At 36.3% G+C, this 21,673-nt stretch overlaps 1 protein-coding gene across 2 annotated transcripts in view; it reads left to right on the top strand.

Annotated features, from left to right (window-relative positions):
• Positions 1 to 1,701: 1,701 nt before the first annotated feature.
• The window catches only part of SLC39A10 (solute carrier family 39 member 10), a 77,275-nt gene continuing 57,303 nt past the window's right edge, over positions 1,702 to 21,673 (top strand). Inside the window, exon 1 of one of the 2 annotated variants that reach the window (XM_054699954.1) lies at positions 1,702 to 1,808. The gene's annotated coding sequence lies outside the window, so the exon portion shown is untranslated. The remainder of the gene's footprint in view (positions 1,809 to 21,673) is intronic. The other variant, XM_054699955.1, reaches the window with a different exon arrangement.

The following is a 21,673-nucleotide window of genomic DNA, read 5'->3' on the forward strand; positions in this document are numbered from 1 at the left end:
AAAATTATCTGTTTTCCAAATTAAAAAAAGAATAGAGACTTAAGAGGGTAGGAAGGAGGGGAAAAGGGAAAAAGAAAGGAAGAGAGGGGGAAGGGAGGAAACAAAAGAAATATAAAGGAATGTTAGTATAAAATTTTAAACCAGTAATTTCTATTTTGTAAAGGTATCTGATCCTTTTAATTTGCAATGGCTAAATAAGTAATGCTTATAAGACTGCACACTCCTTTACCTCAGTTTTGGAAATACTCCATGCCCTCTGGAAATTATTTAAGAGTTTTGTCATTTCCCTTTGAGACATGATAGAAGGAGCATCAAGTGCAAATTCTGGTACTATGTTAAATAGAAACTTAGTTGACTTTGAGTGTTTTCCTGAGAAAGTTTTTTTTTTTTTTTTTTAAACTTCACAAGGAGCCCAAACTGTTGAACAAGGCTGAGGAGAGCAATGAGAAGCATCTTTGAGTATTCACTGTTCTTTGCAGTGGTTCCCATCTCTGTTGCTGACTCTTAGCTTTTAATTCCTTATTCTACTTCCCCTAGATTTTTCTGCTTTTGTTTTACTTAATATGCATCCTGAAACATGGAAACATTCAGGTTCACTTCTTTAAAGTATTGAATTGACTATATTAATAATTATCGACACATTATATTCTATCCCTTTTCAGTTTCTGTATATAGATAATCTAAGAAACTGATTAATTAGAATAAGCAGTGCACAGTAATTAGCTAATTATTTGCTGTTTTTTTTTTTTAACCAAGGATCTTCATTTCATTCTAAGATTAAAGATAATTTCTGGGGAATGTAGGCTTACATTTGATGGTATCTTTGGTTAGTTATGGGAGACTATGTTCTTTGTAACACTCAATGTTTAAAATTAGATTATAGCTCTTTTCAATTAAATTCATGCCAAATGAATTTTGAGAGGCTTCACAAACCAAATGATATCAAACTATATAACTTCTTGGAGTAGCCATTTGGTGCTATAGAATAAATTCCAAATGATATGAAAATAGTGACAAATGGCTATGCAAGTTCTGGACATCTATTTAACCAAAAGGAGTTAACCTAAGAAAAAAATAGGTTCAAATATGCTTAGAATATAGCCTAGCATTTAGGGCCAGAAGAATGAAGCTTCTCTGATGAGTATTTCATCTCTCTATTCTTATGCTGGAAAAAGTTGTTTTTTAAAAGAATGATAAGTATACAGCACACAGTTGAGAGAGAAGAGATAAATATTTGTGCTGAAGGGCAGTGCCCCAGAAATATATTAGATAAGTATATTAAGAAACCTGAACTTTCAAACATTTCTTTGAAGGATATTTTGAGTTTCTTGCCTGAGTTCTCATGAAAAACACATTAGTGGCTCCATCTGGAAAAGAGTTATCTGTCCTAACTGACCTTCCAAGGCCAACTTTCAGACTTTTCTTGAAACATGCTACTTACTGAGCTGTCAGGAAATAGTCCTTTGTTAGTGCTATACTTCAACTCAAAAAGGCTGCAGTGGGAAAAAAATGCAAATTATGATTCTATTTTTTTTTTTAAACACTCTAGTTAAAGCTGACTTTGGATTCCTGTGATAGTATTTAACTTGTTTAAAGTTCACTTTCAACATTTACAATTGGCTCAGTGTTAGCAAGAAGGAGAAACCTGTTGATATAGCTCCTTTAAGTGCCTGGGTTGCCAAAGCACTCTGCAGATAGCACACATTCCTGCGGTGAGGCTGAGAGTGAGCTGACAGTCTTCTCCATTCATTCAAAGGAGAAAGGGACTGAACTTACTACCTCCCAACAGGTGAAGTTAAACATGTCCTGTAAGTGGGTTGATTTGTTCTATAAATTGGAACTGATATTTTCTCACCTAGCACTCTTGTAGCCCCACCCCACCTCCACAAACTCCTTAGCTCCTGCTGGAAAATATTTCTTAGTCAGAGATGCCTTTCTTTCTCCTTGATGATAGTCATTTTTCTTTCTTTTTGTTGTAAAGATCTTTCCTTTTTTTCAAGTCTGTGCTCTGACTGATACGTCATTGTTTCTCTTTGTTACTAAGCTGGTGCACATTTTACAAACAAATGTGAGTTTTGTATCCAAACAAAATAAATGCATGCTTTTATAAAGAGCACAACTGCTCTAGGATTATATTCTTGAGTGTTTAAAATGTTGAAAACGCTTAGCACACTCTTTTTTAAAAACCAAAATTTTCTTACAGAACCCATTTTGTAAGGTTTTGAATATTTGCTCTTATGATTGTTTATAACAATCCTAGTGTGTTTCAGAAATAATTATGCATATTTTAGTACAGTGGGGGCTCAACAGTGAGGCTTTAGACTGATTTTTCCATGTTGCGATTAATCTATCATATTTATCCACAGAATTATTTCATATAATTGGCAGACATAACAAAAGCATTACTCAGTGCACTAACTTAAAGAATTATAGCTATATAACGAGGAGCAAGAAAATGGTGGCTGATATTATTATTTTCATCATCATGATCATTATTAGTGAATCATGTCTTAATAATGCCATTTTAAATTTTGTAACTGTAACTGTTGTCAAAATTTTTAGCAATGAGGGAAAGAAGCAAGGGGGGAGGAAGGGAAGAGAGGCAGGAGAGAAGGGAAAAGGGGTATATCTTTATCTGTTCTGAACCCCCCTCCCTCTCTGTTCTGCCTCAATCAGTGGTCCTTGATATTCAAAGATAATGCTATTGAGCTGTTGATAGTCTCTAGTTGGGGCTAGAGACCACTCTGACACATCCACACTTTTATCTTGTGAGATCATTCATTCTAGGAACAATGACATCAATTTTTCAGGATGTTGACTCTCTAGGGACACCTCAGAGGGGATGAGGTTAAAGGACTTGGAAAAGCACCTGATACAGAGTAGGAGCTCTTATAACTATTTGTTGGATGAAAGGCTTCGGCTTCGACTCATTTCTTTCTGTTAGTTATATCTCCAGAGCATGAGGGAACAAGTTTTCTTTTTCCATTTGTATTGCAGTTGTAACCCCGGTTTTAAAAATATTGAGTGATTTGACATTGCCAAAATTAAGCAAATAAGCTTTACTCTCTAGCAATCCAAGTCCTCTAAACCTTTATCATTTTATTTCCAAGCTACCCTTTAAATTTTGCTTAAAGCTGTTGAGAAGAAGAGTTGCTAGCTGGCGGTGCTTCAAACCCCTTCCCCACTTAAATGAGATCAGTGTTTCATAATGAACTTCGAAGTGCCTTGTTATTGGCAGGAATGCATCAGCTGCTCAAAAATAAATAAATAAATAAATAAATAAATAAAATTTTAAAAACCCTATATTAAAAAAAATGCCTCTCTTTAAACAACCACAGTTTTTAGGCAAACCACTGCTTCACCATTTCCTCTCCAGCAAACCCAGGGCCCTAGTTATCTTTTCATAGTTTGGACCTGATTTCGGTTATTTGCATCGTTGCCGGCATTATAAATGTGTTGACTTACATAAATTGAGCCAAGCATAAGTAAATGTGTCTGTTAAAGAATAAAGACAGGGGATGTGAGCCCAGGGTACAGTCTGCAGCTGCTCTGGGAAAGCTGTCCCAATTCTGAGACTCACAGTGAGAATTTTACACAATCTGCCAGGAAAACACTGTACGTTTTCAAGGACTTTTACAGAGACAGCCTGGGGAGGTGTCAAGTTAATGTTTCTGTTTGATGTTGCCAGTGTATTGAGGAAAGCAGGGAGAGTTAAAATTTACCTATTTAGAACATTATCTGCTGGAAACTGGAAGTTTTAGCAAACACATCAGCCCCGACCTCTGTCCTTTCTGAAGTTGCAAATTTGCTCAAAATAATTATTTGTTGTTGTTGATGCAACTTTTTCGCTAGGCCAGTCTCGATGTGCCTGGGTTCTTTCGTTTGGAGCCCTTAATTGAGACCAGGGAGAGGGGTACCCCGTTAACTGAATTTTCGTTTACAAATGGAAAATTAGAAATCTACAGTTTTGGGGGGCGTCTGCATTCCCTCGGGAAACACTGGTAGAACTAATGGCCACTCCCTCAGCAGACTGCAAAGCTCGCTAGAGCGAGACTACGGGACTTGAGTGAGTGTGGAAATCATGGCCATATTGTCACAGTGCGGATTCTGATTCTGTAAGCCCAGGGTGCAGCCTGGCTTTCTGCATTTTTAACAAGTCCCAGGAGAGGTGAATGCTGCTGTTGTACACTGCTATCACTTGAGAGACTATCAACTGCCCACCTCCAGCCCATCCTCCCATCCTTCCACCCCCTACCACACCCCCGGTTTCTCATTGAACTCATCTGAGTAATGGGAGCGTGGGAATTTTTTAAATGTCTCTGGTGATTATAATATGCAATCAATTTTAAGAACATCTAGATTTTGTTTTCAATCAGTCTGCACTTGGCAATTTATTCACTGATAAGAATTCCCTGCATGGCCCCTGTGGCATTTGATTTTCTGAATCAAATACTCTGTCCTTTCTTGAGGAAATCACATAGCTTTTCAAAACCTTTTTCCAAATACTGCATTTTTCAAATATATAACACATTTTTAAAAGTCTTCTAGCATCCACCTTGCTCTCAATCCCTTACAACTTTATTTGTAACTCCTAAGGCAATGACCACAGACTGCCTTATAATTTTATGTGTTTATTTTAACCTCCACAGTTGATAAACTACCTAAAGGCAGAAATTGTCTCACCTCTTTTATCTTGGCTTGTGGGTTCCAAGCCAGTGCCCCCACACAGTGCCTCAAGCATACATTTCTTCATTCAACAAACATTCATAGAATTGTTGTGTTCACCAAGCCAGATTCTGGTAAGGCAGGCAAAAACTCCTTATCTCCCTGCCACTAGGAGCTTCACAGTTATATGAGGGAGGCAGATATCCACAAACGATTGACAAAAACAAATATAAGAGTTTAAATGGTATTGGTACATGAAGTTTTCCAGATTGAAAAGTCTTTTTGACAAAGTGATTAAAATCTGAAGAATATGTTAACTATGTGGAAGTGGGAAATGAAGTTGAAGAACTTTCCAGAGAGGGAAAACTTTATATACAAATGCCTCATGTTGGGAAGGAGAATAGCACTGAATTGGATGATGGGCATTGTGGCTGATTTCATCAAGAGTATTTGAGGTCAGATGTTGTGGAGTACCTATGAAAGTAGAACTTCTTTCATAAATATTAATGACAGAATAATGAAGCAAAAAAAAAAGCAAATGATGGTATAATAAATTTAAATGTTTGCATATACAATTAAAACAGGAGGCTAAAATATTGATATGGGCATATCACTTGGAATTAATAGGAAAACTGGGTATTTTTGCATTGACTGGCTACAATTTAAATGTAACAATGGCCCTAAAGATTTTAATTTACTTTCAGAGAATGTTATAACCCATGGCAACATAAAACTAAAGGTATGTTCCTTTGTCTCTCAGTTTTGGTTAATAAGTAATGCATTTGCATGATTTTTTTCTGTAACTTATTTTTAAAATTTTTTAAAAAATATATTTATTTATTTATACAAGCACTGGGTACAGTCAGAAGTGCAGGAGGGTGAGAGAATTCACCAGAGCCGGAGCGGGGACCAGAACAGGCAGACTGATGAAGTACATTGCTAAGGGGAGCAGTGGGCGGCAGGAGAGGTCTGCGCGCCATGTGGGACCCTCACCTGGTGGCCGGGGATTGAACCAGCGCTGCAGAGGCTGTGGGCAGCTTCGCAACCCAGCGCTCAACTGCTGAGCCACTGGAGAAGCCCTATTTTTTTTTTTTTTAATTTTTAAAAATTTATTTTTTTTAATTTTTAAAGATTTATTTTATTTTATGCACATAAGAGCTGGGATGTAGGCCAGTGGTGTGGGGGGATGAGAGGATTCACCAGAGACAGAGTGGGGAGCAGAACAGGCATATCTTCTGAAATACACTGCTGAGTGAAGTAGCAGTCAAGACAGGAGAGGTCTGCTGTGCCATGTGGGTCAGCTCCCTGACCCAGGATCAAACTTGTGCTGCAGTAGTTGCAGATTGCTCTGTAGTGCTGTTGCTTAACCCCTTGCACTACCAGGGAGGCCCTTATCACTTTTTATATCATAGTAGTATTTCATTGTGTATATATACCACATCTTCCTAATCCATCCATCACTGGGCACTTTAGTTGTTTGCATAACTTTGCAATTGTAAGTAGTGTACCACAGGAGTACATATGTCCACCTAATTGATATATTTAAGTTCTTTTGGTAGGTATCAAGAAACAAAATTGCTGAATTATATGATAGATCTATTTTTAATATTTGAGGAAGCTCCATACTGTTTTCCATAGGGGCTGGATCAGTCTGCATTCCCACTAAGAGTAAAGGACTTTGCTGATACTTCGTGTTTCTAGTTTTTTGATATGACCTATTCTCACAAGTGTGAAGTGGTATTTCATTGTCATTTTGATTTGCATGCCCCTGATAAGTAGCATTGAGCAATTTTCCATGAGCTTGCTGACTATTTGTATGTGTGCTCTCCCTCACATCAACACTATAAATGAATTCTTCTACTTTACATTCTAGAACACTTACAGATGTGCCTTTTTCTATTTCAGTCTTCGGTCTTTCATATGTATTTGGTATATGATATAAGGTTTTGATATTATTTCTTTGCATACCCATCCACTGTCCAAATAACTTATATTAAATTATTTTTCAATTTTTCAATTTATTTTTGTGTAGAAGAACTATGGTGTAGACCAGAGGTGCAGAGGATTCACCAGAGACAAGGTGGGGAGCAGAACAGGCAGATCTATTGAAATACGCTGCTGGGCCTCCCCGGTGGCACAGCGGTTGAGTGCTGGGTTGCGAAGCTGCCCGCAGCCTCTGCAGCGCCGGTTCAATCCCCGGCTGTTCCCTGGCCACCGGAGGAGGGTCCCACATGGCGCGCAGACCTTACCTGCCGCCCGCTGCTCCCCTCAGCAGTGTACTTCAGTCTGCCTGCTCTGCTCCCCGCTCTGGCTCTGGTGAATTCTCTCACCCTCCCATGCTTCTGACTGTACCCAGTGCTTGTATAAATAAATAAAAATAAATCTTAAAAAAAAAAAAAAGGAAAGAAATACCCCGCTACCCCGCTAAGGGGAGCAGCAGGCAAAACAGGAAAGGTTTACTCTGCCTTATGTGGGTTAGCTTCCTGGCTGGGGATCAAACTCAGGTCTTAATGGTGATTGTGCTGAGACTCAACCCCTAGGCCACCAGGGAGGCCCCTTAAATTATCTTTTAGAAGATAACTGTGAGAACATTAAGAAAGGGAAACAAGACTTGAGTCTAGGAGATCAGTGAAAAATAGTCATAGGGTACCAAAACAAAAAATAACTTAGGAAAATTTAAATATTCAATGTGTATAGCAAGATGGACAGCAAATATATTTCATAGTTGCTACCATTACTATCACCCCTTTATGGAGCAGCCAACCTGTTGGGACACTTCTCCTTAAAACATTCTTCCATGCAGCCAATTCTAGTTAACCGAAACCAACACACTTATTACTATTAGTGTAGGATTTGACTTGAGAGTAATGAATGAGGAAAGAAGTGGTAAAAGAGGCGGCTGAAAAGGAGGTGATGTTAGGTCTTGAATGCATCTTAAGCAATGGAGACCATGTGGTAGTTTTTTGTGGGACCCTCACCGGTGGCCGGGGATTGAACTGGTGCTGTAGAGGATGCGGGCAGCGCTCAACCGCTGCGCCACCAGGGGAGGCCCAATGTGGTAGTTTTTAAGGCAAAAATGGCGTAAGTGTTTTGAGAATCAAGGAAGTGATTAATTAAAGGAACGATGCCAATAGCTCTTGTGAGACTGCAATCCAGAGATGCTGAATGCCTGTACTCAGGTACAGGAATGAAACAGGAAAGAAGGGTCATATTCAAGAGATAAACTCAACTTATTAGAGCCAGAAAGAGACTTGGTGTAGTAGTTCAGATACTGAAGTCAATTTGCTGTAGGATGTGAGGGGGAAAACAGTAAAAATGATTATGCAAACTTCATCATGCCGTGATGCTAAGTTTTCAGACAGAGATATTAGGAGAAATAATATTAAAGAGAATGAGCTTGGTTTTGGATTTCAGGTAACAGTATTATATTTGGACTGCATTTGCCTCACTCTGGGCTAAAGACAATGATGGGCTTAGGAATAAAGAGAAGATTTAAGGTTGATTCACACAAGGTAATTACTAGAGGGGAAAAAATTATATGTATACACACTGGAAAATGACCAATAGGTCGTTGACTTCCTAATGTAAAAGATGACTACCTCCAAAATTGTGGGAAAAGAAGAACTTGCAAATGCAGCATGTAATAATAAAAACAACAAAAAGAAAAACAAAAGCTGATGCAAGGATACATAAAGTGGAGCAGGAAGCACAGGCGATCTTACAGTAATGACTTGGTGTTAATCTCCACCTGCCAGTGCCAGCATATTTGGTGCAAGTTTGGCCTCTGGGACTTTTTAGCTATTAAAATCCTGGGAAACACTGAAAGAGCAATGAAGATAATTAAAGGGTAAGAAATAATGGCTGAGGTGTAAAAGTATACTTGACTTAGCCAGTAGAAAAAAAGAAAAAATGGTGACTTCATTAAGAATAGATGAAGGCACTACAGAAATATTCCCCCAGACTTCAGAGCAAGAGAAGAAGGGATTGAATTATAAAATGATATGCCTGAGATATGGGGAAAAACTTCCTGAGCTAAAGGTTAAGTATTATTTAGTAGTTCATGTTTCTGAAGGTTGTGAAATCCGTTTGTGAATTTTAAAGTGTGGAAAGTCACATAGAAAATTTAGCAGGCATTCTATATGTTAAGGATCTAGTTACTAATCCTACCAGCAAAAATCCACTGCAAATCTCAGCTGAGTTGTTGTCATTAGATCCCCATTCTAGAAAATCACCTCAATTGTGAGTGCCCCTTAAAGAACTATTCATTTCTTAAATATTTTTTTAAAAATACATATGAGACATATTTTAAGTGACAAAAATATGGGGTGAACAAAACAGAAGAAAGGAATGTATTCAAGGGTATTTTTGAGTGTTGTTCTGTATCATGTACTGAGCAGTTAATTGCTTGACTCTAAAACTCTCCCCTACTTGAAAACCTGGCTTTACTTAGTCCCCACGATTTTCTCTCATATCCTTATTTGAATCTGATACCTTGGAGATGAACAAAGGGATGGGAGAGTCTGTCATGCAAAAATAAGCAGAGAGTTTGAGAATCTGGATTCAATAATTTTCAAATAGAACACAGATTATCTGTACTTGTATCAAAATCATTCACAATGTGATTTATTCATTGAGGTTACTCATTTGCTTTTGACTTTGCTGTTTAGCTGTAACTAGTAAATGTTGATAACATAATAATGCTCAATGGTGGTGCTTATTAGAGTCATAGAAAGTGACTTATAATAGCTCAGATAAGCAGAATTAGAATATACATCATTTAGGTATTCTGTTCATTTAATCTACATAGATATGTCATGTATTTTTTATATGTTCAATAATGCAAAATACTTGGAAAGGTGACCTCTAGGAGAATACATGTTTAGTTATTAACTGAATGTCCTGTACAGGCAAATTTAGAATTACAAGTTGATTGCCATACAGATAGTGAATTCTGTGATTTATTTGAAGATACTATCTGATGGAGTTAATTTCTGAACTCAGTATAGGGGTAAAGAACTGCTTATACTTTGCAGACTTCAACCATGCCACTAATTCAAAAGTTACCTGTAGGACAGAAAGCCATAGTCCTCCGGTTATCATTTCCAAATGCTTTAAAATATCCCCATATCACTGATCCAATTCTCCAGATAGAGGATCTGGCAGTAGCAAAAAGTAGGACTAAGGAGAAAAGTTACAGGGCCAGGATGATTAGAAAATATCATTTTACTGGTAAAATTTTCACCAATTCAGAGATGTACAAAATAGCCTGATAAAAATGCATAGTAATTAAGGTGTGAAATGATGCAGTATTGGAACAGTTTGACTAAGAAAGATAAATATTAGCAGGCAGATCTTTTTAAGTGGACATGAATAGGCCAAGTTTTATAACGTTGATGATTCTTTGAGAAGTGAACAAGGGTGTGGGTGTGGGGATCCAAAATTTAATTGTGCTTTTATAGAACAATTATCTTTGACCATAATAAATCTGATGATTAATTTACCATGCATAGGAAAGTATGCTATGTGTTTTATACAAATTATCACATTAAATCAGCATAGACACCTTATGATGGAATAAATATTTCACAGAACAAAAAAACTTCCCAGATAATTAAATATTTTACTGTTAAATATTTAACCCAGGTGGTTAAATAATTTCCTCTACTTAAAAATGGTAGTGCTGGAACTAAAACTCAAATCCATCTGGTTTCAAATCAAAACTCTTTCATTATATCACACTGGTTCTTATTATGGTACCAATTATTGCATTTTTTTTAAAGATTTATTTTTATTTATTTATACAAGCACTGGATACAGTTAGAAGTACGGGAGTGAAAGAATTCACCAGAGCCAGAGTGGGGAACAGAGCAGGCAGAAGGACCGAAGTACACTGCTGAGGGGAGCAGCGGGCAGCAGGAGAGGTCTGTGCGCCATGTGGGACCCTCCTCCGGTGGCCAGGGAGCAGCCGGGAATCAAATCAAATCATACTGCTGTCTGCAGGCAGCTTCGCAACCCAGCGCTCAACCGCTGCGCCACCGGGGAGGCCCCAATCATTGCATTTTTTAAGAAAATGAGTGATTTAGTATTTTATCTTTTAAGTTCAAGTGTGGAAACATTCACAGCAGTGTTTTAGCTTAAATAAATGTACTACAGAGAACATTTCTGTTTGAGGCAGTAGATGACATTATCAAGATTGTTACTAGTCAGTTATCCAGTCCCAGGTGAAGTTAAGTGTTTAAGGATATTGGGTATAAACAGAACCCAGGTATATGAAAAAGAAGTTGTGGTGAATGTGATAAAATGACTTGTAAATAAAAACCAAAAGAAAGATTGAAGATTATTGATGTCTGGGCTTGCAAAATGAGCAAAAAGAACAATAGCTGGAGTCTCCACTGTAGGAAAAGTCAGCTAAGCCCAGAAAATGTGGTTGAAAGATGAGGACAGTCAGGTATTTTATTTCATATATTTTTAAAGATCTATTTTATCTATTTATGCATACAACAGCTAGGTTGTAGGCCAGATGTGGGGTGGGAGGCGGGGGAGAGGTGAGAGGATTCACCAGAGACAGAGTGGAGAGCAGAATAGGCAGATCTACTGAAATACACTGCTGAGGGGCGCAGTGGGCGAGCCAGGAGAGATCTGCTGCGCCATGTGGGTTATCTCCCTGGTTGGTGATCCAACTCATGATGCAGTGGTTGGTGATAGCTTGATAGTACTGAGACTTTAACCCCTGGGACACCAGGAAGGCCCTGCCTCTTTTTTTTTTTTTTTTTTTTAATTATTATAGTTTTTTTTTTTTTTTAAGATTTTATAAATTTATTTATGCACACAAGAACTGGGTAGGCCAGAGGTGCATGGGGTGATGTGTGTGAGAGTGTTCACCAGAGACAGAGTGGGAAACAGAGCAGGCAGATCTACTGAAATACACTGAGGGGAGCATCAGGAGATAGGAGAGGTCTGCTGTGCCATGTGGGTCAGCTCCCTGGGCTGGGGATTGAACCCGTGCTGCAGTGGCTCCTGATAGCTTGATAGTACTGAGACTTTAACCCCTGTGCCACCAGGGAGGCCCCCTGCCTCTTTCTTGATGGCTTTGTTCTTAAAACTTTGAGGTGAGAGAGTAATAAGCAAAATTTTAAACTGACATGTAAAACAGAAAATAATGCTTTTTTTCATTGCTATAAGTAGGAGCTACGAAACTTTTAAAAAAATTTTAAAAAAGACTTCTATAATTCTGTGCAAATGAAAGTAGAAGAAAGTACTTCTAGATTTTAGGAATTCTTATTGTAGAGAAGAAACAGTAATTAGAAGGGTCAGTTGGAGAGTAACTGTGCAAAATACAGATAGGGTGAAGAGAATGTCAAGGAAAATATCATCAATGTGTGATAATTTCTCTGAGTAAGTTTTCCCAAAAGAGGAAATTTTTCTATTTAGAGTTACTCATCTGTATCTCAGGCTCACAAACTGGCTGGCAAGTTTTAGTGGCAGGAAAATTGATAAATAGTTGTAGCCTAGAGATACAATTTCTCTCCTTGCACATAAATGTCTTCCTGTGTCCCTTGGCTGTTTTTATCTCAAAGCATTAATCTATGTTCCTTGGGGAAAATAAATTCATGATGATGCATCAGTAAATTCTCAACAGCTCAAACATTGCCTTAAAATTGTATTTTAAAATAGCACTTTCCTACATTAAGGATTCACTATTATCTAAGAAGTGGTCTAAGTCAGGATTTTTAAACCGTGATATTTGTAAATTCTAATTTGCTGTGATGATTCTATATATCTTATTCTTGATGCATCTCTCATGATATTTTGAAATAGATATAGAAATCTATATTAAAAATAACACAAAACAAAAATCTCCCTCAGTGACTCATTTTTACCTAGGTGATTTAAGCAAAATAACTACAACTTTAATAATTGTCCATTCTTCCAGTTGGAAGTGGAGTAAATTATAAAGACACTTATTTAAATATGAGCCCATTTTACATGATTTTGTATACTAGGGAGATGATGTGATTTGGATGGTACTAACTTCCCACCCATTAGCAATACACTATAAAGGCAAGTCTTAAGCTGAAAAGTAAGGGAGACTTCTAAGGACCTGCCAACTCTAACATTCTAGATGTCTTAGATTACTTTTATAATTGACTGTCAGATTTTTTTTTTTTTTTTTTGCATAATGGGAAATAAGACCAGGAAGGAGTTACAAACAAGGCAGGTACATGTGGGAGAAAGAAAATGTACATAAGTGAATAGCATTCTGAGTGGCCACGTGCTGCACTGAGAATCTCTAAATACTGAGGGGCAGCAAACTAACAGCTGTCATCTTAAAGAGGAATAGTACTGCCAAAGACAGGAGCTGGTCATTCTTAACTTCAAATTTTGCAGACTTCACACTTCTTGGAATATCTGGCCTGTGTGGTATACATCAAGTCTCTCATGGGAGAAATTTCTCTGTGAGTAGAAATTAAACTTTAAGATGTAAAATATTAAAATAAACCTTGAAATTGAACTTCTGGTAAAAGAAACATACACCCTTATCCATACTATATAGCCAAATCACATCAATTCAGCCTCCAATATATATCTCAAATCTGTTGCTATTCTTGACACTGCTTCTTTTTTTTTTTCCAAAGATTTATTTATGTGTACCAGACTGAGATGTGAGCCACAGTTATTGGGGGTGAGAGGAGTCACCAGAGAGAGTGGGGAGCAGAACAGGCAGATCTACTGAAATACATTGCTGAGGGGAGCAGCGGGTGAGGCAGGAGAGGTCTGCTGTGCACTGTTTCTATACCAACATCTCTGGCTTGGATTGCTGCAGTAGCAACAGTGAATAAAACTTAGTATCTGTGTCCAAGTAGAGCAACATATAGGGAGCCATCTACTGGGGCACATCAGTCTCAGGTTGGTTGAAAGATTTTTAGGGGAGATAAACTTTTTTCTCCTTTTTTTTTTTTAAAAAAAAGATTATTTATTTGCAGAACTGGGGTGTAGGCCAGAGATGTGGGGGGGTAAGAGGATTCACCAGAGACAGAATGAAGAACAGGACAGGTGGATCTACTGAAATACACTGCTGAGGGGAACGGTAGTGGAAACAGGAAATGTCTGCTGTGCCATGAGGGTTAGCTCCCTGGGCGAGGATCAAACTCGCTATATGCAGTGATACCGCTGAGACTTAACCCCTTATGCCACCAGGGAGACCATTTTTCTCCTTCTTTTGGCAGATCCAATAATTAAACTGACACAGGACATTAAGAGGAAAACAAAAATATGGGACCTACAAAATGATCAGAGTAGTGTAACATATACAAAACGCAAAACTTTCAATTTGTGAACAACTGATAAGACAAACAAAAAACTTTACACTTGAGTCTTAATTTGCAAGGAACTGAGCAGAGCTTTTTTACACAGCCTTCATGACTTTGAATTTTGTCTCTGTGGTGATAAGAGTAACTTTCACCTGGGAGATTCACCTTTTTTTGTACCTGCTGTCTCTCAAGGAACTTTAATTCAAAATAAACAGTGATCCATTTTGGCATATTTGGGGCAACCTGCCCAGAGCCCAAACAGACTCCTTCACCTAATATTTTACAGCATGTGTTACTTATGCAATTACTTGACAGAATTCCATTTCTCATGGTCAACAAGTCTACCAATGACTACAATTAATTTTACCCTGTGGTATCTAACTAAAAGAGATGATCTGGAAAAGAAACTTTTCTACATTATTGCTGGAAGAACCTATTTATTTCACCTGACATCTATGTTTAAAATGTCGTATTGAATTCTGATTTAAAAAATTCAATCTCTAATTAAACACTGAACATATCTTAGCCCCAAGCTGTGTACAGCTGCTTAAAGAGAAATTAAAGGTATCATTTACAATACTGTTAGAATTCAATATTACTTCAAAGTTATAGAACTTTTTTTAAAAAAATGATACAAAATTATTGGGTAAAATTATAATTTAGCTCACTTAACCATAATTGAAAGTTGGTAATAGCTTGTTTTCTATTAGTGTTTCAAGATGATTCAAAAAACATGTTATTGAATGGAAACTGATTTATCTTTACTAGGTCTTTGATTTGGAGCCATTTCTGAAAAACAGCCTTTGAAAGCAGTCTTGATATGTGATTAAGAATATTTAACCGTATATGGAATCTTAGTCCATTTGCAACAGGGATATGGGAAAAATATCACAAGATTAAATTTTTTCCCATTTTATTGAGAAATAATTGACTCATATCACTGCATAAGTTTAAGGCATACAGCATGATGATATATTATAAAATGATTACTACAATAGGCTCAGCTAACATTCATCTATCTTCTCCTATACCAAGATGAATTTTACTACATTCTTTGGGAGAAAACAATGCAAAGTTTTATGGATATGCTAATCAATGCTTATAAATCATAAAGGAGAAAACAACTAGATATATTTATGACAAAGAATGGAAAACTTCAGTAAAGGCACAACTACTACTATATACAAAACCAAAATTATCTTTATAAAACAGTTATTGAAAGCTGCCCCCTCATTTGATGTCTGTGACTCTTAACTTGGATAACATTATTGGGCTCTCTGTTTCAAGGACTGTGCAGATCTACATTGTCCATATTTCTTTTACTATTAGACAAGGGGAATTTTGTCATGCTTTTGATTTGAGACAAGCTATTCCCAAATAAGTTCAATGACTTGTTGTTCTTATTAAGTTATTTTCAGTGGAGTTGAAATTGAGTGATAATATCAAATACAAAGATCCCCAGTTTTTACTCCACTGTTTTTTTAAAAAATGAAGGTACTTGATCTGCTAATGTGCATTACGATTCGTGATTTTATCTAATCCTCTTAAAATCTATACCCATTTCTGCCTACAAATTTGGATTCTTCATCTGATGATAGAAAAAGCACTTCTTTATTTTGAAATCTTGAAAAGAATAGATTTAGATGTGGTGATGTTCATTCATTTCAGAGGTGCTGTAAATTAAAATATGTAACTCAGTGAAATTTAATACTTGAGCTTAAAATATATCTTTATGCCACTTAGTTATAGAATGATACATAGTGGAGGAGTTAAAAATTGACTTACACAGAGAGATTGTTATTTTCCTATACCATTCTTTATACAGTGAACTAGATTTTCCTGGTAGAGGGAAGAACTCTGATCATGCAAAGCACAAATAGTTATGAACCATTACTGTTTCTCCATTGATACAGAGAGGTGCAGTGAATAGGAGAAATTAAAAAATATTATTTTTTCCTATCTATAAACCAATTTTCTTTTATTTCTCTGACTTAAGTACTTTCCGTTCTGAATCCCAAGAGTGAGATTTAATGAATTCAAACACACATATATCAAAAGAAATTATTTTATTTTGGAAAAAAACTAATGTGACCTGGCAATTGAAAAAAGACTCCTTTTACTCAGACCACATGACCACATGTCCAACTTAGGTATAAAACACTGAATAATGAATACAGAATAATGACTACAGAACAATGAATAATGAACACAGAACACAGAATAATGAATAATGAATACTCTCCTATTAGTTACTATATAATATCTGATTTGATTTTTTGACACTTGGATATATTCTAAGTGTTTTGCCTCTGTCTACCTGATTACTTTCTGATCCTTATTACTCTATGATTCAAGAATGTTTTTTAGTTCCTGATATTTTGGTGTTATATTCTAATATCTTTAAGGGTTCTCATACTTTTATTAAAATTGAATATTATCTCTTTTATTAGATTTGCCTCCGTATAACCACTTGTTCTAGTTGTTCAACTTAGTATGCCTCCTTAGAGTAACTGTTAAATGGCTTGTTGTCATTTTGTTTTACTTGCTCATTTCAGTTAATATGTAATGTGTCAAGCTCTGGAGATCAGTATCTGGGGGTCTTTTGAATAATGATAGATGGATAGGAAATATAAGAATATATGAGTAAAGATGTTTTCAACTTTAAGGAATCAGAAAACCTGTTTAAAAGCCACCTAAAAAATCTGAAAATGTTTATTGTACATGACAGGAATTCTAGAGAGAGGAGGTTCCAAGTTGAATAATTAGTAATTCATCAATGACAATGGTTTGCACAGATGTTTTCCATCTTTCCACTTTCCCCAATTCAGAGCAGTGTTTGTATTCTTGGGCAGATTATTTTTAGGTTTTCCATGTAAATGACAAAGTCCAGAGGCAGAAAAGGGAAATTTCTATTTCCACGTAACTTGTTAGAAGGAAGAAAGCTTTCCCAGAGGCCTCTTTGACTCATTGGTTAGAATTATGTCACATAACTACTACAGAACTAATTGTTAAATATCACACTGGTTTAACTTGGCAGTAGTTCATAGAACATGAGGGCCCTGAGATCTTTTCAGGGAGTTCACAAGGTTAAAATAATTTCCTCTTATAAAGCTAGGATGCTATTTGTCTTTTTCATTCTACTTACCGTAGAAAAACAATAATGGTAGGTGTCACTTCCAGTTATTTAGCATAAATATAGGCAGTGTCACCAAGATCCACTAGTTGTCATTGTAATCTTCTCTACCAGGCACTCATAAAGTTTGAGTTTGTTCTTTTTGTTGTTTTCTGGTACATATTGAAATGCTTTTTTTTTTTTTATCTAAGTCCTGACCGTGCGATTGTGTTGTGAGATGAAATGGCTGCTGTTTTCATGGAACATTTTTTATTTTAACCTGAAAAACTGACAAAATATGATTATTCAAATGGGTAGTTTGCAAGCATTTTCTTGAAAATGAACAGTGAGCCTGTCACTTCAAGGATAACAGTTGACAGTATTTGTTGCAAAGGGTAAAATTCAAGCTTTCAGGTGAAAATTGGAATGCTGGATAACTTGTATCTACCAACATCAACTTGACATCTTCCAGTACTTAAATATTTTTCTGATGATACTGTGGTAATACTAACAAAAGTGATGTTTTGATATGATATGATGAAAGGTGTTAGCATTTGAAAGATCTGTGTAACTCAGTAAACAATTATTTTCCCAATGACCAATGCATGTTACAACATTACTAATGAGTAATAGATCATTCAAAGAGCAAAATAAACTAAAAGATTTAAGGGTAACAGAGCCTAAATTTCATTAATCTGTTTTCAGATTCCACATTGTAATTAACCTTCAAGGAACAACTACTGAGTTTTAGTGTAAAACACAGAAAGTGAACAGAGGCAGTTTATTGCCTTTTATACCCATTCAGATTGCATCTGAATCTTTGGTCTGATCTCCAAAAGCACTGGTGTTTTTTTGCCCCAAACAGAGGATGTTTGCTTCTTTCCCATGAACACAAAACAAGGACATCCCATATCACTGTCTCATATCAGTACTGGAAGTCTCAGTTGTACCTGGGCTCACCTTCAAGTTCTACAAGTCAAAGCTACTTTGAGTGATGGATTGGTAATTATTTAGGAAAAATAACTCAGTGACAGTAGAGGGAGTAGGCAGAAATAAAATCCAGTAAAATTTACATGAAAATGGAGGGGATAATGGTGATAAAGCAGACATGGTTGTATATAAGTATACTGTTGAATGACTGGGGAAATCAACTCGGGACACAACAGGAGCCACAGGATTAGGGTCTAAAATCAGGGTTTCCTTTTTTGTACAACTGATTTTATAATCCATGAAAGTCGGTAGGTAGATTTGCCCACCTAGCAGTTGGAAATATGTTCTGATCTTTAAAAGAGAGATTGGACTTAGATACACATCTTGGAGTTTTCAACATAGAAGACAGTTGGAGTTTCAGGAACTGGTCAGACTTTTTTTTTTCCTCCTGAGAGATAATATGAAGTGACTTAAGACAATGCAATTAAAGATCAAAACTTAACAATACCATAGAATGGGTTACTGAAGATAGTGAAGGAGAAAGTTTACACAAGAAAAGTGAAAATGGTAAAAAAGCATGTGAGTATATTCTCAACACTGGGTTTTGTCATTCAAATTGTCCCATATTTGGGCATTGAGAGCTCTTTCAGTGATTCCTGTGTCTTTTTAATATCTTCTTCTCCCTCCCCCATTTAATAATGATTTTTTAGAAATAAATTTTGACTGAAGTAACATTGATTTATAATTGATGTTTTATATAGCATAATTCAAAATCTGTATGCCCTACCTCATAATCACAGAATATCTAGTTTCCATCCATCATCATCCATTTGACCTATTCCCCCAACCCCTTACCTATTCCATCTACCCTCAACCTCTTCCCTTCTGATATCTAAGAGTTTTTGTTTTGCTCATTTGCTTTGCTTTGTTTTTTAATATTCCACACATAGATGAAATTACATGGTATTTGTCTTTCTCCTTCTGACTTATTTCACACAGCAGAAGATTCATCCATTATTTTGCAAATGATAGAATTTCTCAATAGTGACTTTTGAGTAAACCATTTCACCAGAATAGTGACACAGGCAGGGCAATGTTGTTAAGAAGCAAATATGTGATGAAGCAGCAGCAGAAAAACAGCCAAGTATTGAGTCAAGGTGAGGCTTAGTATTTGTCTTTATAAATCCTCTAGACATTTCAATCTCATAAAAAACAAAGATTAAAAAAACCCCAAAGCTCATAGAGATCAAATTGGATAAACATTGAGGATGCACTTAAAATTTATATCTGGTGTGACTAAGAAAATAGTTACTGTCTGTTCTTACTGTTTTTATATTTGGCATACAAATTTTTTTTCTTTTAACAGAAAGTAATGTGGTAAACATTAATAATAATGTGACTGTGCCAGAATTTTTGATGTACTCAAAACTTCACTGTGAATGCCAGGAGTGCAGGATTATAGAGAAAATGACTTGATTTCAGGTTTCATTTAAATTCCTACAAAGACTTGATCAGAAATTCTGTAAAAATGTTTTCCAATGAATAGGTAATTTTTATCACAGTGAATATCTTCTAGCAATAAAGCAATTTAAAAATGTTGAGAAGATAAATGTTGTATTCATTTTTTTCTCCAAAGATTTCCTCATTCAAATTAATTTATAAAATTTAAAATAGCCACAAGTGGAAAGAGAGAGTTAAGGTATTATTTAATAGGATGTGGAAAGGTCAATGATGAAGAGACAATATTAGTTCATAACTCCTCCCACACGTACCATTATTATATTTTATGTTTTGGGCCCATAGGGATAATTTCTGTGAGTCATTCTACTAGTATTTACTCCATGCCAACTTTGCAGTAAGCAATGTTCTAGATACTGGGAATACTACATTGAACCAGTCTCAGTCCTACTTCAAGCAGTTGATGAATATGGATAAGTAACTTGGGGATAGCCAGTCTACATTACATTAAAAGCTTTTTGCTAAATGTGCGAGCACATAAGAGGTACAGCAAGTCCAGAACTGGTTTGGGAAGATAATCCTGAAGGAAGAGGGTGGAGAAGGGTTACAGAGGAGAGGAGGCATTTTGAGCATGGAAAAAGCATAAAATAGAGGCAGTAATAAGTATGACTGGCTCATAATGTTCTAGACCTGCATTGCCCAGTAGAAATACAATATGGGCCTCCTATATAATTAAAATTTTAGTAGTCATGTAAAGGAAGTAATCAAGTAAAATTGATTTAAAAAGTATCTTTATTTAACCCAACATATTTAAATCATCTTAGCATCTAATCAATATGAAAATGTTTTGAGACATTTAGTACTGTGTTTTAGAATTCTAATGTGTAAACTATACAGATATACATCTCAAATTGGACTAGTCACACTTCTAGTCACATTGTAATAGCCGCAAGTGGACAGTATAATTGTAGAGAAGTAGTGAGAGATAAATCTGCAAAGATACTATGGTAGCAGATTGGATGGACTGTTGTTTGTCAGGAATTGTTTAACCCAAGAGCAATGGGTGTCTGAAAAATTTATACATGGGAGTGATCTGATCAGAGGAGTGATGACTCCATTTTACTACTGAAAGTGAATGGAGATGGACTTGACCAGAAGCCAACTAGTTCTAGGCAATTTATGATAATAACTTTTAACTAGTGGAGTCACTTGGGAGTGGTGAGAATTAGAAGGCGTCAAGAGTCATAAGCAGAGAGTGAATTGAGAGAACAGACAATTATGACTAACTCACTTCATGTTTTCTCCTGCGGGAGTGCATTGGGACTATTTTGAGAACTGGGGGAAATTAGAAGTATGGCAGGATTGAGAGACAATATGTACAGTTTAGGACATCTTTAAAACTGTAAGAGTTGCCTGTGAGAAACTGACATCTGAAAATGCAGAGGTAGGTATCATCGACACAGAAATAGTAACCAAAACCAAGGAATTGGATAAAACTGAATAAAACAGTAATTCTCAATCCAGAAGTTTTTTCCTAAGAATTACCTGGGACACGATTAAAAATGAAAGTTGTTTATTTTCATCCCTAAGATTCTGGTTCACTAGGGTAAGAGCTAGAAATTTCACATTTAATTAGAACCTCTAGAGACTCTGATGCTGGTGCAAGTGATCCTTAAAACATTCCTTTACAAGCAAAGGAGTGGAATGATAAAGAAGAGGACCTAGAAGAAACTGCCTACATGTTTGGAAGTTTAGAGAACAAAAGTCCTTGAAGAAAACAGGGAAGGAGCTACTGGAAGAGCACAAGCTGCTGTGAAATTGGAGGGAGAACTGAATTGTGTAAAGAGGAGCAAAGCTGGAGGTAGGACAGCATGGCAGATAAGATACCTTACTTGGTAGAACAGTCAGCATAGAAAAAAGGCAACATCTTTTGGTTACCAATGTGGTGTATGTCTTGGACATGTCTTCTTAATCTACCACTAAATATTTGAAGGAGGAAGTAAACTTCCTCAAAAGGAACAGAGAAATTGAAAAAGTAGTAATGGGAGGTGACCATTTGATTTAGTAACTATGGTCATTGGTAGTTGATTTAGGAGACCTCATGTGTTGATAGGTGAGTTGCGAAAGTAAACTGAGTGAATACAAAGAAAAGTCTTTTAAGGACCTTGGCTAAGAGAGAGAGGAAAAAGAACCCAGC

Source organism: Talpa occidentalis, unplaced genomic scaffold, assembly GCF_014898055.3.
Source record: "Talpa occidentalis isolate TD23 unplaced genomic scaffold, MPIMG_talOcc4v2.1 talOcc4.3, whole genome shotgun sequence".
Lineage (NCBI taxonomy): Eukaryota > Metazoa > Chordata > Mammalia > Eulipotyphla > Talpidae > Talpa > Talpa occidentalis.